The following is a 20,557-nucleotide window of genomic DNA, read 5'->3' as shown; positions in this document are numbered from 1 at the left end:
CTCACATGTCTCTGTCCACTGCTGGGAGTCCTCTGCACCCACCCCTCACATGTCTCTGGGCACTGCTGGTATTCCTCTGCACCCACCCCTCACATGTCTCTGTCCACTGCTGGGAGTCCTCTGCACCCACCCCTCACATGTCTCTGTCCACTGCTGGGAGTCCTCTGCACCCACCCCTCACATGTCTCTGTACACTGCTGGGAGTGATATGCACCCACCCCTCATATGCCTGTCCACTGCTGGGAGTCCTCTGCACCCACCCCTCACATGTCTCTGTCCACTTCTGGGAGTCCTCTGCACCCACCCCTCACATGTGTCTGTCCACTGCTGGGTGTCCTCTGCACCCACCCCTCACATGTCTCTGTCCACTGCTGGGAGTGATGTGCACCCACCCCTCATATGTCTCTGTCCACTGCTGGGATTGATCTGCACCCACCCCTCATATGTCTGTCCACTGCTGGGAGTCCTCTGCACCCACCCCTCACATGTCTCTGTCCACTGCTGGGAGTCCTCTGCACCCACCCCTCACATGTGTCTGTCCACTGCTGGGAGTCCTCTGCACCCCCCTCACATGTCTCTGGCCACTGCTGGGAGTGATATGCACCCACCCCTCATATGTCTGTCCACTGCTGGGAGTCCTCTTCACCCACCCCTCACATGTCTCTGTCCACTGCTGGGAGTGATATGCACCCACCCCGCATATGTCTGTCCACTGCTGGGAGTCCTCTGCACCCACCCCTCACATGTCTCTGTCCACTGCTGGGAGTCCTCTGCACCCACTCCTCACATGTGTCTGTCCACTGCTGGGAGTCCTCTGCACCCACCCCTCACATGTCTCTGTCCACTGCTGGGAGTGATATGCACCCACCCCTCATATGTCTGGGCACTGCTGGGAGTGATCTGCACCCACCCCTCACATGTCTCTGGGCACTGCTGGTATTCCTCTGCACCCACCCCTCACATGTCTCCGTCCACTGCTGGGAGTCCTCTGCGCCCACCCCTCAAATGTCTCTGTCCACTGCTGGGAGTCCTCTGCACCCACCCCTCACATGTGTCTGTCCACTGCTGGGAGTCCTCTGCACCCCACCTCACATGTCTCTGGCCACTGCTGGGAGTGATATGCACCGAGCCCTCATAGGTCTGTCCACTGCTGGGAGTCCTCTGCACCCACCCCTCACATGTCTCTGTCCACTGCTGGGAGTGATATGCACCCACCCCTCATATGTCTGTCCACTGCTGGGAGTCCTCTGCACCCACTCCTCACATGTCTCTGTCCACTGCTGGGAGTCCTCCGCACCCACCCCTCACATGTGTCTGTCCACTGCTGGGAGTCCTCTGCACCCACCCCTCACATGTCTTTGTCCACTGCTGGGAGTCCTCTGCACCCACCCCTCACATGTCTCTGTCCACTGCTGGGAGTGATATGCACCCACCCCTCATATATCTGGGCACTGATGGGAGTGATCTGCACCCACCCCTCACATATCTCTGGGCACTGCTGGTATTCCTCTGCACCCACACCTCACATGTCTCTGTCCACTGCTGGGAGTCCTCTGCACCCACCCCTCATATGTCTCTGGGCACTGCTGGTATTCCTCTGCACCTACCCCTCACATGTCTCTGTCCACTGCTAGGAGTCCTCTGCACCCACCCCTCACATGTCTTTGTCCACTGCTGGGAGTCCTCTGCACCCATCCCTCACATGTCTCTGTCCCCTGCTGGGAGTCCTCAGCACCCACCCCTCACATGTGTCTGTCCACTGCTGGGAGTCCTCTGCACCCACCCCTCACATGTCTCTGTCCACTGCTGGGAGTGATATGCACCCACCCCTCATATGTCTGTCCACTGCTGGGAGTCCTCTGCACCCACCCCTCACATGTCTCTGTCCACTTCCGGGAGTCCTCTGCACCCACCCCTCACATGTCTCTGTCCACTGCTAGGAGTCCTCTGCACCCACCCCTCACATGTCTTTGTCCACTGCTGGGAGTCCTCTGCACCCATCCCTCACATGTCTCTGTCCCCTGCTGGGAGTCCTCAGCACCCACCCCTCACATGTGTCTGTCCACTGCTAGGAGTCCTCTGCACCCACCCCTCACATGTCTCTGTCCAATGCTGGGAGTCCTCTGCACCCACCCTTCACATGTGTCTGTCCACTGCTGGGAGTCCTCTGCACCCCCCCCTCACATGTCTCTGGCCACTGCTGGGAGTGATATGCACCCACCCCTCATATGTCTGGGCACTGCTGGGAGTGATCTGCACCCACCCCTCACATGTCTCTGGGCACTGCTGGTATTCCTCTGCACCCACCCCTCACATGTCTCTGTCCACTGCTAGGAGTCCTCTGCACCCACCCCTCACATGTCTTTGTCCACTGCTGGGAGTCCTCTGCACCCATCTCTCACATGTCTCTGTCCCCTGCTGGGAGTCCTCAGCACCCACCCCTCACATGTCTCTGTCCACTGCTGGGAGTCCTCTGCACCCACCCCTCACATGTCTCTGTCCACTGCTGGGAGTGATATGCACCCACCCCTCATATGTCTGTCCACTGCTGGGAGTCCTCTGCACCCACCCCTCACATGTCTCTGTCCCCTGCTGGGAGTCCTCAGCACCCACCCCTCACATGTGTCTGTCCACTGCTAGGAGTCCTCTGCACCCACCCCTCACATGTCTCTGTCCACTGCTGGGAGTCCTCTGCACCCACCCCTCACAGGTCTGTCCACTGCTGGGAGTCCTCTGCACCCACCCCTGACATGTGTCTGTCCACTGCTGGGAGTCCTCTGCACCCACCCCTCAGATGTCTCTGTCCACTGCTGGGAGTGATCTGCACCCACCCCTCACATGTCTCTGGGCACTGCTGGTATTCCTCTGCACCCACCCCTCACATGTCTCCGTCCACTGCTGGGAGTCCTCTGCGCCCACCCCTCACATGTCTCTGTCCACTTCCGGGAGTCCTCTGCACCCACCCCTCACATGTGTCTGTCCACTGCTGGGAGTCCTCTGCACCCACCGCTCACATGTCTCTGTCCACTGCTGGGAGTGATATGCACCCACCCCTCACATGTCTCTGGGCACTGCTGGTATTCCTCTGCACCCACCCCTCACATGTCTCTGTCCACTGCTGGGAGTCCTCTGCACCCACCCCTCACATGTCTCTGGGCACTGATGGTATTCCTCTGCACCCACCCCTCACATGTCTCTGTCCACTGCTGGGAGTCCTCTGCACCCACCCCTCACATGTCTCTGTCCACTGCTGGGAGTCCTCTGCACCCATCCCTCACATGTCTCTGTCCACTGCTGGGAGTCCTCTGCACCCACCCCTCACATGTGTCTGTCCACTGCTGGTAGTCCTCTGCACCCACCCCTCACATGTCTCTGTCCACTGCTGGGAGTGATATGCACCCACCCCTCATATGTCTGGGCACTGCTGGGAGTGATCTGCACCCACCCCTCACATGTCTCTGGGCACTGCTGGTATTCCTCTGCACCCACCCCTCACATGTCTCTGTCCACTGCTGGGAGTGATATGCATCCACCCCTCATATGTCTGGCCACTGCTGGGAGTGATCTGCACCCACCCCTCACATGTCTCTGGCCACTGCTGGTATTCCTCTGCACCCACCCCTCACATGTCTCTGTCCACTGCTGGGAGTCCTCTGCACCCACCCCTCACATGTCTCTGTCCACTGCTGGGAGTCCTCTGCACCAACCCCTCACATGTGTCTGTCCACTGCTGGGAGTGATATGCACCCACCCCTCATATGCGTGTCCACTGCTGGGAGTCCTCTTTACCCACCCCTCAAATGTCTCTGTCCACTGCTGGGAGTGATATGCACCCACCCCTCATATGTCTGTCCACTGCTGGGAGTCCTCTGCACCCACCCCTCACATGTGTCTGTCCACTGCTGGGAGTCCTCTGCACCCACCCCTCACATGTCTCTGTCCACTGCTGGGAGTGATATGCACCCACCCCTCATATGTCTCTGTCCACTGCTGGGAGTGATCTGCACTCACCCCTCATATGTCTGTCCACTGCTGGGACTCTTCTGCACCCACCCCTCACATGTCTCTGTCCACTGCTGGGAGTCCTCTGCACCCACCCCTCACATGTCTCTGGGCACTGCTGGTATTCCTCTGCACCCACCCCTCACATGTCTGTCCACTGCTGGGAGTCCTCTGCACCCACCCCTCACATGTCTTTGTCCACTGCTGGGAGTCCTCTGCACCCATCCCTCACATGTCTCTGTCCACTGCTGGGAGTCCTCTGCACCCACCCCTCACATGTGTCTGTCCACTGCTGGGAGTCCTCTGCACCCACCCCTCACATGTCTCTGTCCACTGCTGGGAGTGATATGCACCCACCACTCATATGTCTGTCCACTGCTGGGAGTCCTCTTTACCCACCCCTCACATGTCTCTGTCCACTGCTGGGAGTGATATGCACCCACCCCTCATATGTCTGTCCACTGCTGGGAGTCCTCTGCACCCACCCCTGACATGTCTCTGTCCACTTCCGGGAGTCCTCTGCACCAACCCCTCACATGTGTCTGTCCACTGCTGGGAGTCCTCTGCACCCACCCCTCACATGTCTCTGTCCACTGCTGGGAGTCCTCTACACCCACCCCTCAAATGTGTCTGTCCACTGCTGGGAGTCCTCTGCACCCCCCCTCACATGTCTCTGGCCACTGTTGGGAGTGATATGCACCCACCCCTCATATGTCTGTACATTGCTGGGCGTCCTCTGCACCCACCCCTCACATGTCTCTGCCCACTGCTGGGAGTGATATGCACCCACCCCTCATATGTCTGTCCACTGCTGGGAGTCCTCTGCACCCACCCCTCACATGTCTCTGTCCTCTGCTGGGAGTTCTCTGCACCCACTCCTCACATGTGTCTGTCCACTGCTGGGAGTCCTCTGCACCCACCCCTCACATGTCTCTGTCCACTGCTGGGAGTGATATGCACCCACCCCTCATATGTCTGGGCACTGCTGGGAGTGATCTGCACCCACCCCTCACATGTCTCTGGGCACTGCTGGTATTCCTCTGCACCCACCCCTCACATGTCTCTGTCCACTGCTGGGAGTGATATGCATCCACCCCTCATATGTCTGGCCACTGCTGGGAGTGATCTGCACCCACCCCTCACATGTCTCTGGCCACTGCTGGTATTCCTCTGCACCCACCCCTCACATGTCTCTGTCCACTGCTGGGAGTCCTCTGCCCCCACCCCTCACATGTCTCTGTCCACTGCTGGGAGTCCTCTGCACCCACCCCTCACATGTGTCGGTCCACTGCTGGGAGTCCTCTGCACCCACCCCTCACATGTGTCTGTCCACTGCTGGGAGTCCTCTGCACCCACCCCTCACATGTCTCTGTCCACTGCTGGGAGTGATATGCACCCACCCCTCATATGCCTGTCCACTGCTGGGAGTCCTCTGCACCCACCCCTCATATGTCTCTGTCCACTGCTGGGAGTCCTCTGCACCCACCCCTCACATGTGTCTGTCCACTGCTGGGAGTCCTCTGCACCCACCCCTCACATGTCTCTGTCCACTGCTGGGAGTTCTTTGCACCCACCCCTCACATGTCTCTGTCCACTGCTGGGAGTCCTCTGCACCCACCCCTCACATGTCTCTGTCCACTGCTGGGAGTCCTCTGCACCAACCCCTCACATTTGTCTGTCCACTGCTGGGAGTGATATGCACCCACCCCTCATATGCGTGTCCACTGCTGGGAGTCCTCTTTACCCACCCCTCAAATGTCTCTGTCCACTGCTGGGAGTGATATGCACCCACCCCTCATATGTCTGTCCACTGCTGGGAGTCCTCTGCACCCACCCCTCACATGTGTCTGTCCACTGCTGGGAGTCCTCTGCACCCACCCCTCACATGTCTCTGTCCACTGCTGGGAGTGATATGCACCCACCCCTCATATGTCTCTGTCCACTGCTGGGAGTGATCTGCACTCACCCCTCATATGTCTGTCCACTGCTGGGACTCTTCTGCACCCACCCCTCACATGTCTCTGTCCACTGCTGGGAGTCCTCTGCACCCACCCCTCACATGTCTCTGGGCACTGCTGGTATTCCTCTGCACCCACCCCTCACATGTCTCTGTCCACTGCTGGGAGTCCTCTGCACCCACCCCTCACATGTCTCTGTCCACTGCTGGGAGTCCTCTGCACCCACCCCTCACATGTCTCTGTACACTGCTGGGAGTGATATGCACCCACCCCTCATATGTCTGTCCACTGCTGGGAGTCCTCTGCACCCACCCCTCACATGTCTCTGTCCACTTCTGGGAGTCCTCTGCACCCACCCCTCACATGTGTCTGTCCACTGCTGGGTGTCCTCTGCACCCACCCCTCACATGTCTCTGTCCACTGCTGGGAGTGATGTGCACCCACCCCTCATATGTCTCTGTCCACTGCTGGGATTGATCTGCACCCACCCCTCATATGTCTGTCCACTGCTGGGAGTCCTCTGCACCCACCCCTCACATGTCTCTGTCCACTGCTGGGAGTCCTCTGCACCCACCCCTCACATGTGTCTGTCCACTGCTGGGAGTCCTCTGCACCCCCCTCACATGTCTCTGGCCACTGCTGGGAGTGATATGCACCCACCCCTCATATGTCTGTCCACTGCTGGGAGTCCTCTTCACCCACCCCTCACATGTCTCTGTCCACTGCTGGGAGTGATATGCACCCACCCCGCATATGTCTGTCCACTGCTGGGAGTCCTCTGCACCCACCCCTCACATGTCTCTGTCCACTGCTGGGAGTCCTCTGCACCCACTCCTCACATGTGTCTGTCCACTGCTGGGAGTCCTCTGCACCCACCCCTCACATGTCTCTGTCCACTGCTGGGAGTGATATGCACCCACCCCTCATATGTCTGGGCACTGCTGGGAGTGATCTGCACCCACCCCTCACATGTCTCTGGGCACTGCTGGTATTCCTCTGCACCCACCCCTCACATGTCTCCGTCCACTGCTGGGAGTCCTCTGCGCCCACCCCTCAAATGTCTCTGTCCACTGCTGGGAGTCCTCTGCACCCACCCCTCACATGTGTCTATCCACTGCTGGGAGTCCTCTGCACCCCACCTCACATGTCTCTGGCCACTGCTGGGAGTGATATGCACCGAGCCCTCATAGGTCTGTCCACTGCTGGGAGTCCTCTGCACCCACCCCTCACATGTCTCTGTCCACTGCTGGGAGTGATATGCACCCTCCCCTCATATGTCTGTCCACTGCTGGGAGTCCTCTGCACCCACTCCTCACATGTCTCTGTCCACTGCTGGGAGTCCTCCGCACCCACCCCTCACATGTGTCTGTCCACTGCTGGGAGTCCTCTGCACCCACCCCTCACATGTCTTTGTCCACTGCTGGGAGTCCTCTGCACCCACCCCTCACATGTCTCTGTCCACTGCTGGGAGTGATATGCACCCACCCCTCATATATCTGGGCACTGATGGGAGTGATCTGCACCCACCCCTCACATATCTCTGGGCACTGCTGGTATTCCTCTGCACCCACACCTCACATGTCTCTGTCCACTGCTGGGAGTCCTCTGCACCCACCCCTCATATGTCTCTGGGCACTGCTGGTATTCCTCTGCACCTACCCCTCACATGTCTCTGTCCACTGCTAGGAGTCCTCTGCACCCACCCCTCACATGTCTTTGTCCACTGCTGGGAGTCCTCTGCACCCATCCCTCACATGTCTGTCCCCTGCTGGGAGTCCTCAGCACCCACCCCTCACATGTGTCTGTCCACTGCTGGGAGTCCTCTGCACCCACCCCTCACATGTCTCTGTCCACTGCTGGGAGTGATATGCACCCACCCCTCATATGTCTGTCCACTGCTGGGAGTCCTCTGCACCCACCCCTCACATGTCTCTGTCCACTTCCGGGAGTCCTCTGCACCCACCCCTCACATGTCTCTGTCCACTGCTAGGAGTCCTCTGCACCCACCCCTCACATGTCTTTGTCCACTGCTGGGAGTCCTTTGCACCCATCCCTCACATGTCTCTGTCCCCTGCTGGGAGTCCTCAGCACCCACCCCTCACATGTGTCTGTCCACTGCTAGGAGTCCTCTGCACCCACCCCTCACATGTCTCTGTCCAATGCTGGGAGTCCTCTGCACCCACCCTTCACATGTGTCTGTCCACTGCTGGGAGTCCTCTGCACCCCCCCCCTCACATGTCTCTGGCCACTGCTGGGAGTGATATGCACCCACCCCTCATATGTCTGGGCACTGCTGGGAGTGATCTGCACCCACCCCTCACATGTCTCTGGGCACTGCTGGTATTCCTCTGCACCCACCCCTCACATGTCTCTGTCCACTGCTAGGAGTCCTCTGCACCCACCCCTCACATGTCTTTGTCCACTGCTGGGAGTCCTCTGCACCCATCTCTCACATGTCTCTGTCCCCTGCTGGGAGTCCTCAGCACCCACCCCTCACATGTCTCTGTCCACTGCTGGGAGTCCTCTGCACCCACCCCTCACATGTCTCTGTCCACTGCTGGGAGTGATATGCACCCACCCCTCATATGTCTGTCCACTGCTGGGAGTCCTCTGCACCCACCCCTCACATGTCTCTGTCCCCTGCTGGGAGTCCTCAGCACCCACCCCTCACATGTGTCTGTCCACTGCTAGGAGTCCTCTGCACCCACCCCTCACATGTCTCTGTCCACTGCTGGGAGTCCTCTGCACCCACCCCTCACAGGTCTGTCCACTGCTGGGAGTCCTCTGCACCCACCCCTGACATGTGTCTGTCCACTGCTGGGAGTCCTCTGCACCCACCCCTCAGATGTCTCTGTCCACTGCTGGGAGTGATCTGCACCCACCCCTCACATGTCTCTGAGCACTGCTGGTATTCCTCTGCACCCACCCCTCACATGTCTCCGTCCACTGCTGGGAGTCCTCTGCGCCCACCCCTCACATGTCTCTGTCCACTTCCGGGAGTCCTCTGCACCCACCCCTCACATGTGTCTGTCCACTGCTGGGAGTCCTCTGCACCCACCCCTCACATGTCTCTGTCCACTGCTGGGAGTGATATGCACCCACCCCTCACATGTCTCTGGGCACTGCTGGTATTCCTCTGCACCCACCCCTCACATGTCTCTGTCCACTGCTGGGAGTCCTCTGCACCCACCCCTCACATGTCTCTGGGCACTGATGGTATTCCTCTGCACCCACCCCTCACATGTCTCTGTCCACTGCTGGGAGTCCTCTGCACCCACCCCTCACATGTCTCTGTCCACTGCTGGGAGTCCTCTGCACCCATCCCTCACATGTCTCTGTCCACTGCTGGGAGTCCTCTGCACCCACCCCTCACATGTGTCTGTCCACTGCTGGTAGTCCTCTGCACCCACCCCTCACATGTCTCTGTCCAGTGCTGGGAGTGATATGCACCCACCCCTCATATGTCTGTCCACTGCTGGGAGTCCTCTTTACCCACCCCTCACATGTCTCTGTACACTGCTGGGAGTGATATGCACCCACCCCTCATATGTCTGTCCACTGCTGGGAGTCCTCTGCACCCACCCCTCACATGTCTCTGTCCACTTCTGGGAGTCCTCTGCACCCACCCCTCACATGTGTCTGTCCACTGCTGGGTGTCCTCTGCACCCACCCCTCACATGTCTCTGTCCACTGCTGGGAGTGATGTGCACCCACCCCTCATATGTCTCTGTCCACTGCTGGGATTGATCTGCACCCACCCCTCATATGTCTGTCCACTGCTGGGAGTCCTCTGCACCCACCCCTCACATGTCTCTGTCCACTGCTGGGAGTCCTCTGCACCCACCCCTCACATGTGTCTGTCCACTGCTGGGAGTCCTCTGCACCCCCCTCACATGTCTCTGGCCACTGCTGGGAGTGATATGCACCCACCCCTCATATGTCTGTCCACTGCTGGGAGTCCTCTTCACCCACCCCTCACATGTCTCTGTCCACTGCTGGGAGTGATATGCACCCACCCCTCATATGTCTGTCCACTGCTGGGCGTCCTCTGCACCCACCCCTCACATGTCTCTGTCCACTGCTGGGAGTCCTCTGCACCCACTCCTCACATGTGTCTGTCCACTGCTGGGAGTCCTCTGCACCCACCCCTCACATGTCTCTGTCCACTGCTGGGAGTGATATGCATCCACCCCTCATATGTCTGGGCACTGCTGGGAGTGATCTGCACCCACCCCTCACATGTCTCTGGGCACTGCTGGTATTCCTCTGCACCCACCCCTCACATGTCTCCGTCCACTGCTGGGAGTCCTCTGCGCCCACCCCTCAAATGTCTCTGTCCACTGCTGGGAGTCCTCTGCACCCACCCCTCACATGTGTCTGTCCACTGCTGGGAGTCCTCTGCACCCCACCTCACATGTCTCTGGCCACTGCTGGGAGTGATATGCACCGAGCCCTCATAGGTCTGTCCACTGCTGGGAGTCCTCTGCACCCACCCCTCACATGTCTCTGTCTACTGCTGGGAGTGATATGCACCCACCCCTCATATGTCTGTCCACTGCTGGGAGTCCTCTGCACCCACTCCTCACATGTCTCTGTCCACTGCTGGGAGTCCTCCGCACACACCCCTCACATGTGTCTGTCCACTGCTGGGAGTCCTCTGCACCCACCCCTCACATGTCTTTGTCCACTGCTGGGAGTCCTCTGCACCCACCCCTCACATGTCTCTGTCCACTGCTGGGAGTGATATGCACCCACCCCTCATATATCTGGGCACTGATGGGAGTGATCTGCACCCACCCCTCACATATCTCTGGGCACTGCTGGTATTCCTCTGCACCCACACCTCACATGTCTCTGTCCACTGCTGGGAGTCCTCTGCACCCACCCCTCATATGTCTCTGGGCACTGCTGGTATTCCTCTGCACCCACCCCTCACATGTCTCTGTCCACTGCTAGGAGTCCTCTGCACCCACCCCTCACATGTCTTTGTCCACTGCTGGGAGTCCTCTGCACCCATCCCTCACATGTCTCTGTCCCCTGCTGGGAGTCCTCAGCAACCACCCCTCACATGTGTCTGTCCACTGCTGGGAGTCCTCTGCACCCACCCCTCACATGTCTCTGTCCACTGCTGGGAGTGATATGCACCCACCCCTCATATGTCTGTCCACTGCTGGGAGTCCTCTGCACCCACCCCTCACATGTCTCTGTCCACTTCCGGGAGTCCTCTGCACCCACCCCTCACATGTCTCTGTCCACTGCTAGGAGTCCTCTGCACCCACCCCTCACATGTCTTTGTCCACTGCTGGGAGTCCTCTGCACCCATCCCTCACATGTCTCTGTCCCCTGCTGGGAGTCCTCAGCACCCACCCCTCACATGTGTCTGTCCACTGCTAGGAGTCCTCTGCACCCACCCCTCACATGTCTCTGTCCAATGCTGGGAGTCCTCTGCACCCACCCCTCACAGGTCTGTCCACTGCTGGGAGTCCTCTGTACCCACCCCTGACATGTGTCTGTCCACTGCTGGTAGTCCTCTGCACCCACCCCTCACATGTCTCTGTCCACTGCTGGGAGTGATCTGCACCCACCCCTCACATGTCTCTGGGCACTGCTGGTATTCCTCTGCACCCACCCCTCACATGTCTCCGTCCACTGCTGGGAGTCCTCTGCGCCCACCCCTCACATGTCTCTGTCCACTTCCGGGAGTCCTCTGCACCCACCCCTCACATGTGTCTGTCCACTGCTGGGAGTCCTCTGCACCCACCCCTCACATGTCTCTGTCCACTGCTGGGAGTGATATGCACCCACCCCTCATATGTCTCTGTCCACTGCTGGGAGTGATCTGAACCCACCCCTCATATGTCTGTCCACTGCTGGGAGTCCTCTGCACCCACCCCTCACATGTCTCTGTCCACTGCTGGGAGTCCTCTGCATCCACCCCTCACATGTGTCTGTCAACTGCTGGGAGTCCTCTGCACCCCCCTCACTTGTCTCTGTCCACTTCTGGGAGTCCTCTGCACCCACCCCTCACATGTGTCTGTCCACTGCTGGGTGTCCTCTGCACCCACCCCTCACACGTCTCTGTCCACTGCTGGGAGTGATATGCACCCACCCCTCATATGTCTCTGTTCACTGCTGGGAGTGATCTGCACCCACCCCTCATATGTCTGCCCACTGCTGGGAGTCCTCTGCACCCACCCCTCACATGTCTCTGTCCACTGCTGGGAGTCCTCTGCACCCACCCCTCACATGTGTCTGTCCACTGCTGGGAGTCCTCTGCACCCCCCCTCACATGTCTCTGGCCACTGCTGGGAGTGATGTGCACCCACCCCTCATATGTCTGTCCACTGCTGGGAGTCCTCTTCACCCACCCCTCACATGTCTCTGTCCACTGCTGGGAGTGATATGCACCCACCCCTCATATGTCTGTCCGCTGCTGGGAGTCCTCTGCACCCACCCCTCACATGTCTCTGTCCACTGCTGGGAGTCCTCTGCACCCACTCCTCACATGTGTCTGTCCACTGCTGGAAGTCCTCTGCACCCACCCCTCACATGTCTCTGTCCACTGCTGGGAGTGATATGCACCCACCCCTCATATGTCTGGGCACTGCTGGGAGTGATCTGCACCCACCCCTCACATGTCTCTGGGCACTGCTGATATTCCTCTGCACCCACCCCTCACATGTCTCCGTCCACTGCTGGGAGTCCTCTGCGCCCACCCCTCACATGTCTCTGTCCACTGCTGGGAGTCCTCTGCACCCACCCCTCACATGTGTCTGTCCACTGCTGGGAGTCCTCTGCACCCCCCCTCACATGTCTGGCCACTGCTGGGAGTGATATGCACCGAGCCCTCATAGGTCTGTCCACTGCTGGGAGTCCTCTGCACCCACCCCTCACATGTCTCTGTCCACTGCTGGGAGTGATATGCACCCACCCCTCATATGTCTGTCCACTGCTGGGAGTCCTCTGCACCCACTCCTCACATGTCTCTGTCCACTGCTGGGAGTCCTCCGCACCCACCCCTCACATGTGTCTGTCCACTGCTGGGAGTCCTCTGCACCCACCCCTCACATGTCTCTGTCCACTGCTGGGAGTCCTCTGCACCCACCCCTCACATGTCTCTGTCCACTGCTGGGAGTGATATGCACCCACCCCTCATATATCTGGGCACTGCTGGGAGTGATCTGCACCCACCCCTCACATATCTCTGGGCACTGCTGGTATTCCTCTGCACCCACCCCTCACATGTCTCTGTCCACTGCTGGGAGTCCTCTGCATCCACCCCTCACATGTCTCTGGGCACTGCTGGTATTCCTCTGCACCCACCCCTCACATGTCTCTGTCCACTGCTAGGAGTCCTCTGCACCCACCCCTCACATGTCTTTGTCCACTGCTGGGAGTCCTCTGCACCCATCCCTCACATGTCTCTGTCCACTGCTGGGAGTCCTCTGCACCCACCCCTCACATGTGTCTGTCCACTGCTGGGAGTCCTCTGCACCCACCCCTCACATGTCTCTGTCCACTGCTGGGAGTGATATGCACCCACCACTCATATGTCTGTCCACTGCTGGGAGTCCTCTTTACCCACCCCTCACATGTCTCTGTCCACTGCTGGGAGTGATATGCACCCACCCCTTATATGTCTGTTGTTAGACGGCGACCTCAGAGGAGCCCGGAAAGGGGTCCTGACTACCCTGAGACCCACCCTCAAAGTATCGTAGCCGGGCACTGGCGGGAGATTCCCCAGGGGGAGGACTCTCGCAACTAGGATCGTACTTCTGGCACCACACGACACAGAGGGACCACACTGGGTATTCTCAGAACAAGTTTTATCAAACAGGTATCACTGCAAATATGTACAAGGTGAGCACGGGCTCAAGAGTCTCGGAAAGGTAGGGGGTAGCGGGACTGTCTCTGGTAATGGTTCAAAGGAGGGGCGTACCCGGCGCACAGCTCACAATCCTCGAGCTGGGGGGTAGGCCGGTTGTCGTGGGGTCCGGCGGGACCGGTGGAGTCTGTGGAAGCCGCGAGTCACTCAGCGGGCTCAGGTACAAGTTCGGAGGTCTTACGATCTTCAGGGAGCCGCGAGTCACTCAGCAGGGCTCAGGTACAAGTTCAGAGGTCTTACGATCTTCAGGGAGCCGCGAGTCACTCAGCAGGGCTCAGGTACAAGTTCGGAGGTCTTACGATCTTCAGGGAGCCGCGAGTCACTCAGCAGGGCTCAGGTACAAGTTCGGAGGTCTTACGATCTTCAGGGAGCCGCGAGTCACTCAGCAGGGCTCAGGTGAGTTCGGAGGTCTTACGATCTTCAGGGAGCCGCGAGTCACTCAGCAGGGCTCAGGTGAGTTCCAGTTCCAGGAGCCGCGACCACGTCAGCAGGCTCTCGTTGTTCCAGCGTCGAATCTGCCGGACAGCCTCAGAGCACCCCTTGTTATAGTTCGACCCCTCTTTGATGTCCGGAGTCTGTGCAGGCAGGGGTCTTGTCACCTGGGGGTCGCTTGTCGGGATTTCCTGCTATAGTCTTTTGATTCTTTCAGGGCCGGGTCGGGAGGAGTCCCAGACACCCAGCAGGCGTGGAGCCAGCCCTCAGGGAGGCCGGAGGGCCGATCAAAACCCATCGTCCTGGGGGAGTTCAGAGGTGCGATAGAAACTGCTCCTCCCTCTCTCATCCCCTGGAAGCGGGATGTCCTCCAGCCGGAGTGGCGCCTCTATGCCCGGGTCGCGCTGGGGCCGGGCGGCCATCTTGGTGCATGAAGTGGGCACGTGGCCCGGGGTGGCCGAAAGGGGAGAGGCCAGGGACGGGGATGTCCGGGTCGGTGCGTGTGTCCTGGTGGGGAGGTTCGGCGGGGCCGGGGGCTTGGGCTGTATGTACCAGGTTTCGGTGGTGCGGGGGCACGGAGGGCCATTCTACGAGGCCGGGTCCAACACGCGTCCCCCCCAGCTGAAAGCCGGAGAGAACTGCCCATCAGCTTGGGGGGTTCTCTTCGCTGAGGCGGAAGAACCGGGAGAGGCCGTCAGCATTGGCGTGGTCCGTACCAGGGCGGTGTTCCACGGTGAAATCCATCCCCTGGAGGGAGATTGACCACCGCAGTAGCTTGGGGTTTTCTCCTCGCATCTGCATGAGCCAACGTAAGGGCCGATGGTCAGTTTGGACTCTGAAATGGGTGCCAAACAGGTAGGGTCGTAGCTTTTTGAGTGCCCAGACCACGGCAAAGGCTTCGCGCTCTATGGTGCTCCATCTTTGTTCTCGGGGCAACAGCCGCCGACTGAGGAAGGCGACGGGCTGGTCTAGGCCTTGGTCATTTACTTGGGACAGGACGGCCCCAATGCCATGCTCGGAGGCATCGGTTTGGACTATGAACTCCTTGGCGTAGTCGGGAGCCTGGAGGACGGGGGCAGTACACATGGCCCTTTTTAGGGCATCGAAAGCTTCCTGGCAGGCAGCCGTCCACTGCACTTTCTTTGGCTGTTTTTTAGACGTGAGTTCTGTGAGAGGGCCGACAAGGCTGCCATACCCCCGAATGAATCTTCGGTAGTAGCCCGTGAGTCCCAGAAAGGCTCGGACCTCCGTCTGGGTGATGGGTGGTTCCCAGGCCAGGATGGCGTCGATCTTTGGCTGTAGCGGGGCGACCTGGCCACTCCCGACCTGGTGCCCCAAGTAGACCACGGATCCTTGCCCGATCTGGCACTTGCTGGCTTTTACTGTGAGGCCTGCCTGGCGCAGGGCGATTAGCACCCTTCGGAGGTGCCGGAGGTGCTCACTCCACTCTGAACTGAAGACAGCGATGTCGTCCAGGTATGCCGCGCTGAACTGTTCTAGCCCGGCCAGGACTCTATTCACCAGTCGCTGGAAAGTGGCCGGGGCATTTTTCATCCCGAAGGGCATTACGCGGAAGCGGTAGTGCCCATCGGGGGTGGAGAAAGCGGACCGCTCTTTGGCCCCTTCGGTGAGCGCAATCTGCCAGTATCCGCAGGTGAGGTCGAATGTGCTGAGGAACCGGGCTGCCCCTAGTCGGTCAATGAGTTCGTCGGCTCGTGGAATGGGGTGGGCATCGGCTCGGGTAACATCATTGAGCCCCCGGTAGTCCACGCAGAATCGGAGCTCGGGGGCGACACCGGGGGCCGCTGCCTTCGGGACCAGGACCACGGGGCTGGCCCAGGGACTATCAGAGGGCTCGATCACCCCCAGGGTCAACATCTTCGAGACTTCCGCTTGAATGCAGGACCGGACCCGGTCAGGAACCCGGTAGGCTCGGTGTCTCACCGGCGGGCTGTCCCCGGTGTCCATATCATGAACACACCAGTTGGTGACCCGGGGGGTCAGGGAGAAGAGGTCAGAAAATTGTCTTAGGAGCTGGCGGCAGTCCGCTTGTTGCTGGGCAGTGAGGGCTGGGGAGAGGTTCACTCCTTCCACGGAGCCATCCTGCTCCTTGATACGCAGGAGGTCCGGGAGGGGATCCGACTCATCTTCGGCCCCGTCATCGGTGGCCAGCAGGAGGCTCAGTTCTGTCCGCTGGAAGTGAGGCTTGAGGTGGTTCACGTGCAGGACCCGGAGGGGATCCCGAGGCGACTGGACGTCCACCAAGTAGGTGACTTGGCTCTTCTTCTCGACCACTTTGTAGGGCCCAGTCCATCGGTCCTGGAGAGCGCCAGGCTTCACGGGGGCCATGACCCACACCTGCTGGCCCGGCTGGAACTCGACCAGAGTAGCATTCTGGTCGTACCAGCGCTTCATTTCTTCTTGACTCGCCTCCAGGTTGGCCTCGGCCAGTTCTCGGAACCTCCTGGTCTGGTCCCGGAGGGCCAGGACATATTGGAACACATCTCGGGGGGTGGTCTGGGGTGCTGCCTCCCACCCTTCCTTAACTAAACTGAGGGGACCTCGGACGGGGTGCCCATAGAGTAATTCAAACGGGCTGAACCCTAAGGACTTCTGGGGGACCTCCCGGTAAGCGAACAAGAGGCAGGGGAGCAGGACGTCCCACTTACGCCGGAGGGGCTCTTCTAGGCCAGCGATCATCCCTTTCAAAGTCCTATTAAACCTCTCTACTAGGCCGTTCCCTTGGGGATGGTACGGGGTGGTGAACTTATAGGACACCCCACATTGTTGCCACAGGGACGTCATATACCTGGATATAAAATTAGTGCCGCGATCGCTCACGACCTCGCGAGGGAAACCCACCCTGGAGAAGATCCCCATCAGGGCCCGGCCCACCACGGGGGCCGTAATGGTGCGTAGGGGAATAGCCTCTGGGTAGCGGGTGGCGTGGTCCACTAGGACCAAGATGAAACGGTGACCTTGGGAGGTGGGGGGGTCCAGTGGCCCCACGATGTCGATCCCGACTCGTTCGAAGGGGGTACTGACGACCGGGAAGGGTTGGAGGGGAGCCTTGCGCTTCCCCCCACTCTTCCCACTGGCTTGGCACGTGGGGCAGGACTTGCAGTGGGCCTCTACCGCTGCTTTCATCTTAGGCCAATAAAAATGGGTCACGAGACGGCTGTAGGTCTTGTCCTGACCCAGGTGACCGGCGAGGGGGACATCGTGGGCTAAGCCCAGGAGGAAATCCCGGAAGCGGAGAGGTACCACCAGTACCCGTCCGGATCCCAGCTCCACTGATTTCTGCTCACTATACAGGACGTTATTCTCCCAATAGATTCGGTGCGTTCCGGTCTGGTCACCTGCGGCTTGGCCCTCGGCCTGGCGCCGCAGCCCGACCAGGGAAGGACAGGTGGCTTGTTCCTGGCAAAATTCTTCTCGGGTGGGCCCGCCCTCGTGGCGCCAATGGGCCAACTCGGGTAGATCCCCCAACTCGGGGACCGGGCCGGGGTCGGATGGTGCGGGTTCGTCGCTGGCGACGGACCCTTCCGATGGGGGAACGGGAGGACCCTCGGCGGGGACGGTGCTGGCTACTTCGACCGGGGTGCTCTCGATTTCTCTCCGGGGAGTGAGTCGGGCTGTCATAGATCGGGTGGTGGCACACACCCACTCGGGGAGTCCCATCATTCCTAGGTGGGCCTTGCGCTCTACGTGCTTCCAGGGAGAACTCTCCAGGTCGTTCCCTAAGAGGCAGTCGACCGGCTGGGAGGTTCTTACGGCCACCTTGAGTTTACCTATCACCCCTCCCCACTCAAATGGCACCAGGGCTACCTGACACATACTTTCCCTATTGTCTGCAGATATCACGGGGCAAAAGACATTGGGGAGGATCTGCTCCTCGGGAACTAGGTGCCTGAGGACACCGGTGATACTGGCCCCGGTGTCCCGCAGGGCCTCTACCTGGTGGCCATTGATCTTGACGAGCTGCCCATATTTCTGTGTGTTGGACGGGAGGAGGCTACCAGGGATCATTTCCCTATCTCCCAGGGATACTAGGGCCATCGCGGCTGGTTCACACTCCTCGGCTTCCTCAACCTCCTCCCCTAGGGCCACGTTGGCGATCTGTCTCGCAGGGGTGACTTGGGTGGCCATGGGGCACTCTGGGTCATTGGCGTAGTGCCCGGGTTTCTGGCAGCGGAAACATGTGACGGTCACCCGGTGTCCCCGTCTCCCAGGGGGCCCTGTTACTGGTGGGGGGGGCGCCGGGAAAGGTGGAGGTGGTGTCTTCGGGGGGCTAGGCTGGGATTCCCTCGGCCCTCCCTGGTTCCCTCCCCCTCTCTGGCGGGGTGGTCCCTGACTGGTTCGGGGGTACTCTCCTACCATGCCCCGGGAGACCCGGGTGTTGGTCCAGCGGTCGGCCTCCACGGCCAGCTTCCGGGGATCTGTGAGCTTGCTATCCAGCAGATGTTGACGTAGCTCTACGAAGCAGTTCGCAGCCAGATGTTCCCATAACATGAGGTCAGTGAGTTCGGCAAGGGTGGTGACTTTGCTGCCCTTGACCCACCCATCGAAGGCCCGACTAAAAAAGTTTACATACTCCACCCAGGTGGTGCCCGGGATCTTCCTGCAGTCCCGGAACCGTTGGCGGTACATTTCTGGGGTGAGGCCGTATCTTGTGAGGAGAGCCTCTTTCATGTGGCTGTAGGAGGTCTGCAGGGAGAGGGGTAGGTCGAGCAGGGTGTCCCTTCCTTCGCTCAGAAACCGTCCCCACAACCCCGCCCCCCAGTCCTTCTGTGGAATCCGATGGGAGGTCATGGCGACCTCGTAGGCCCGAAACCATTGCTGAATGTCATCGTTTTTATAATATTCTTTGACCACATCCTTGGGGATGTGGACCTTCTGTTCCGCTGGGGGGGCCGTCTCTCGGTTCCCCGAGGGCCTCCCGTCCTCATTTCGGGCCTTGAGCTCGAGTTCCTTTAAGCTCCGTTCGTGCTCCAGTTGGAGCTTTCTTCCTTCGTGCTCCGGTTGGAGCTTCTTTTCTTCCAGTTCGCCTTGTACACGCATTTGCTCTACTGCTAGCTTCTTCTCCGCTAACTTCAATTCGCCCTCGATTTTGAGTTTGGCTAACTCGAGTTCATGACTGCGGCTTCTCTCTCTGTCCGCGAGCTCTTCCGGGGATAGGCCCCCGTCTGGTACGATGCCTCGCACCTGATTGCTACTGCTTTCACTTTGGGGGGGTTCGGCTTCGTCGGGGCGCTCCCCCGTGCCTTCCGGGCGGGAGGCCCCGGTCTCCACCCAAGTTTTCAGTGCTTTCTGCAAGTCTTCCTTAGTGTTGAGGCCAGTGGTAGCGATTTTAAGTTCTTTGCAAAATTGTTTTAGCTCTTTGTGTGTGTATTCTTCCAGATGCTCCACCTGGAACACTCTGTTGGCGTTGGTTTCTGCGGAGCTCGTGGCGCTTCCTTCTGCCATCTTTGTTGGTCGTGCGTCCGTCGTTTACTGTACGATCTCTAGGTGATGGGCCCGAATCCCGTCGCTTGCCACCAATGTTAGACGGCGACCTCAGAGGAGCCCGGAAAGGGGTCCTGACTACCCTGAGACCCACCCTCAAAGTATCGTAGCCGGGCACTGGCGGGAGATTCCCCAGGGGGAGGACTCTCGCAACTAGGATCGTACTTCTGGCACCACACGACACAGAGGGACCACACTGGGTATTCTCAGAACAAGTTTTATCAAACAGGTATCACTGCAAATATGTACAAGGTGAGCACGGGCTCAAGAGTCTCGGAAAGGTAGGGGGTAGCGGGACTGTCTCTGGTAATGGTTCAAAGGAGGGGCGTACCCGGCGCACAGCTCACAATCCTCGAGCTGGGGGGTAGGCTGGTTGTCGTGGGGTCCGGCGGGACCGGTGGAGTCTGTGGAAGCCGCGAGTCACTCAGCGGGCTCAGGTACAAGTTCGGAGGTCTTACGATCTTCAGGGAGCCGCGAGTCACTCAGCAGGGCTCAGGTACAAGTTCGGAGGTCTTACGATCTTCAGGGAGCCGCGAGTCACTCAGCAGGGCTCAGGTACAAGTTCGGAGGTCTTACGATCTTCAGGGAGCCGCGAGTCACTCAGCAGGGCTCAGGTACAAGTTCGGAGGTCTTACGATCTTCAGGGAACCGCGAGTCACTCAGCAGGGCTCAGGTGAGTTCGGAGGTCTTACGATCTTCAGGGAGCCGCGAGTCACTCAGCAGGGCTCAGGTGGGTTCCAGTTCCAGGAGCCGCGACCACGTCAGCAGGCTCTCG

This window comes from Triturus cristatus, chromosome 1_1 (assembly GCF_964204655.1).
Source record: "Triturus cristatus chromosome 1_1, aTriCri1.1, whole genome shotgun sequence".
Classification (NCBI taxonomy): Eukaryota; Metazoa; Chordata; class Amphibia; order Caudata; family Salamandridae; genus Triturus; species Triturus cristatus.
This window is presented reverse-complemented; position numbering follows the sequence as displayed.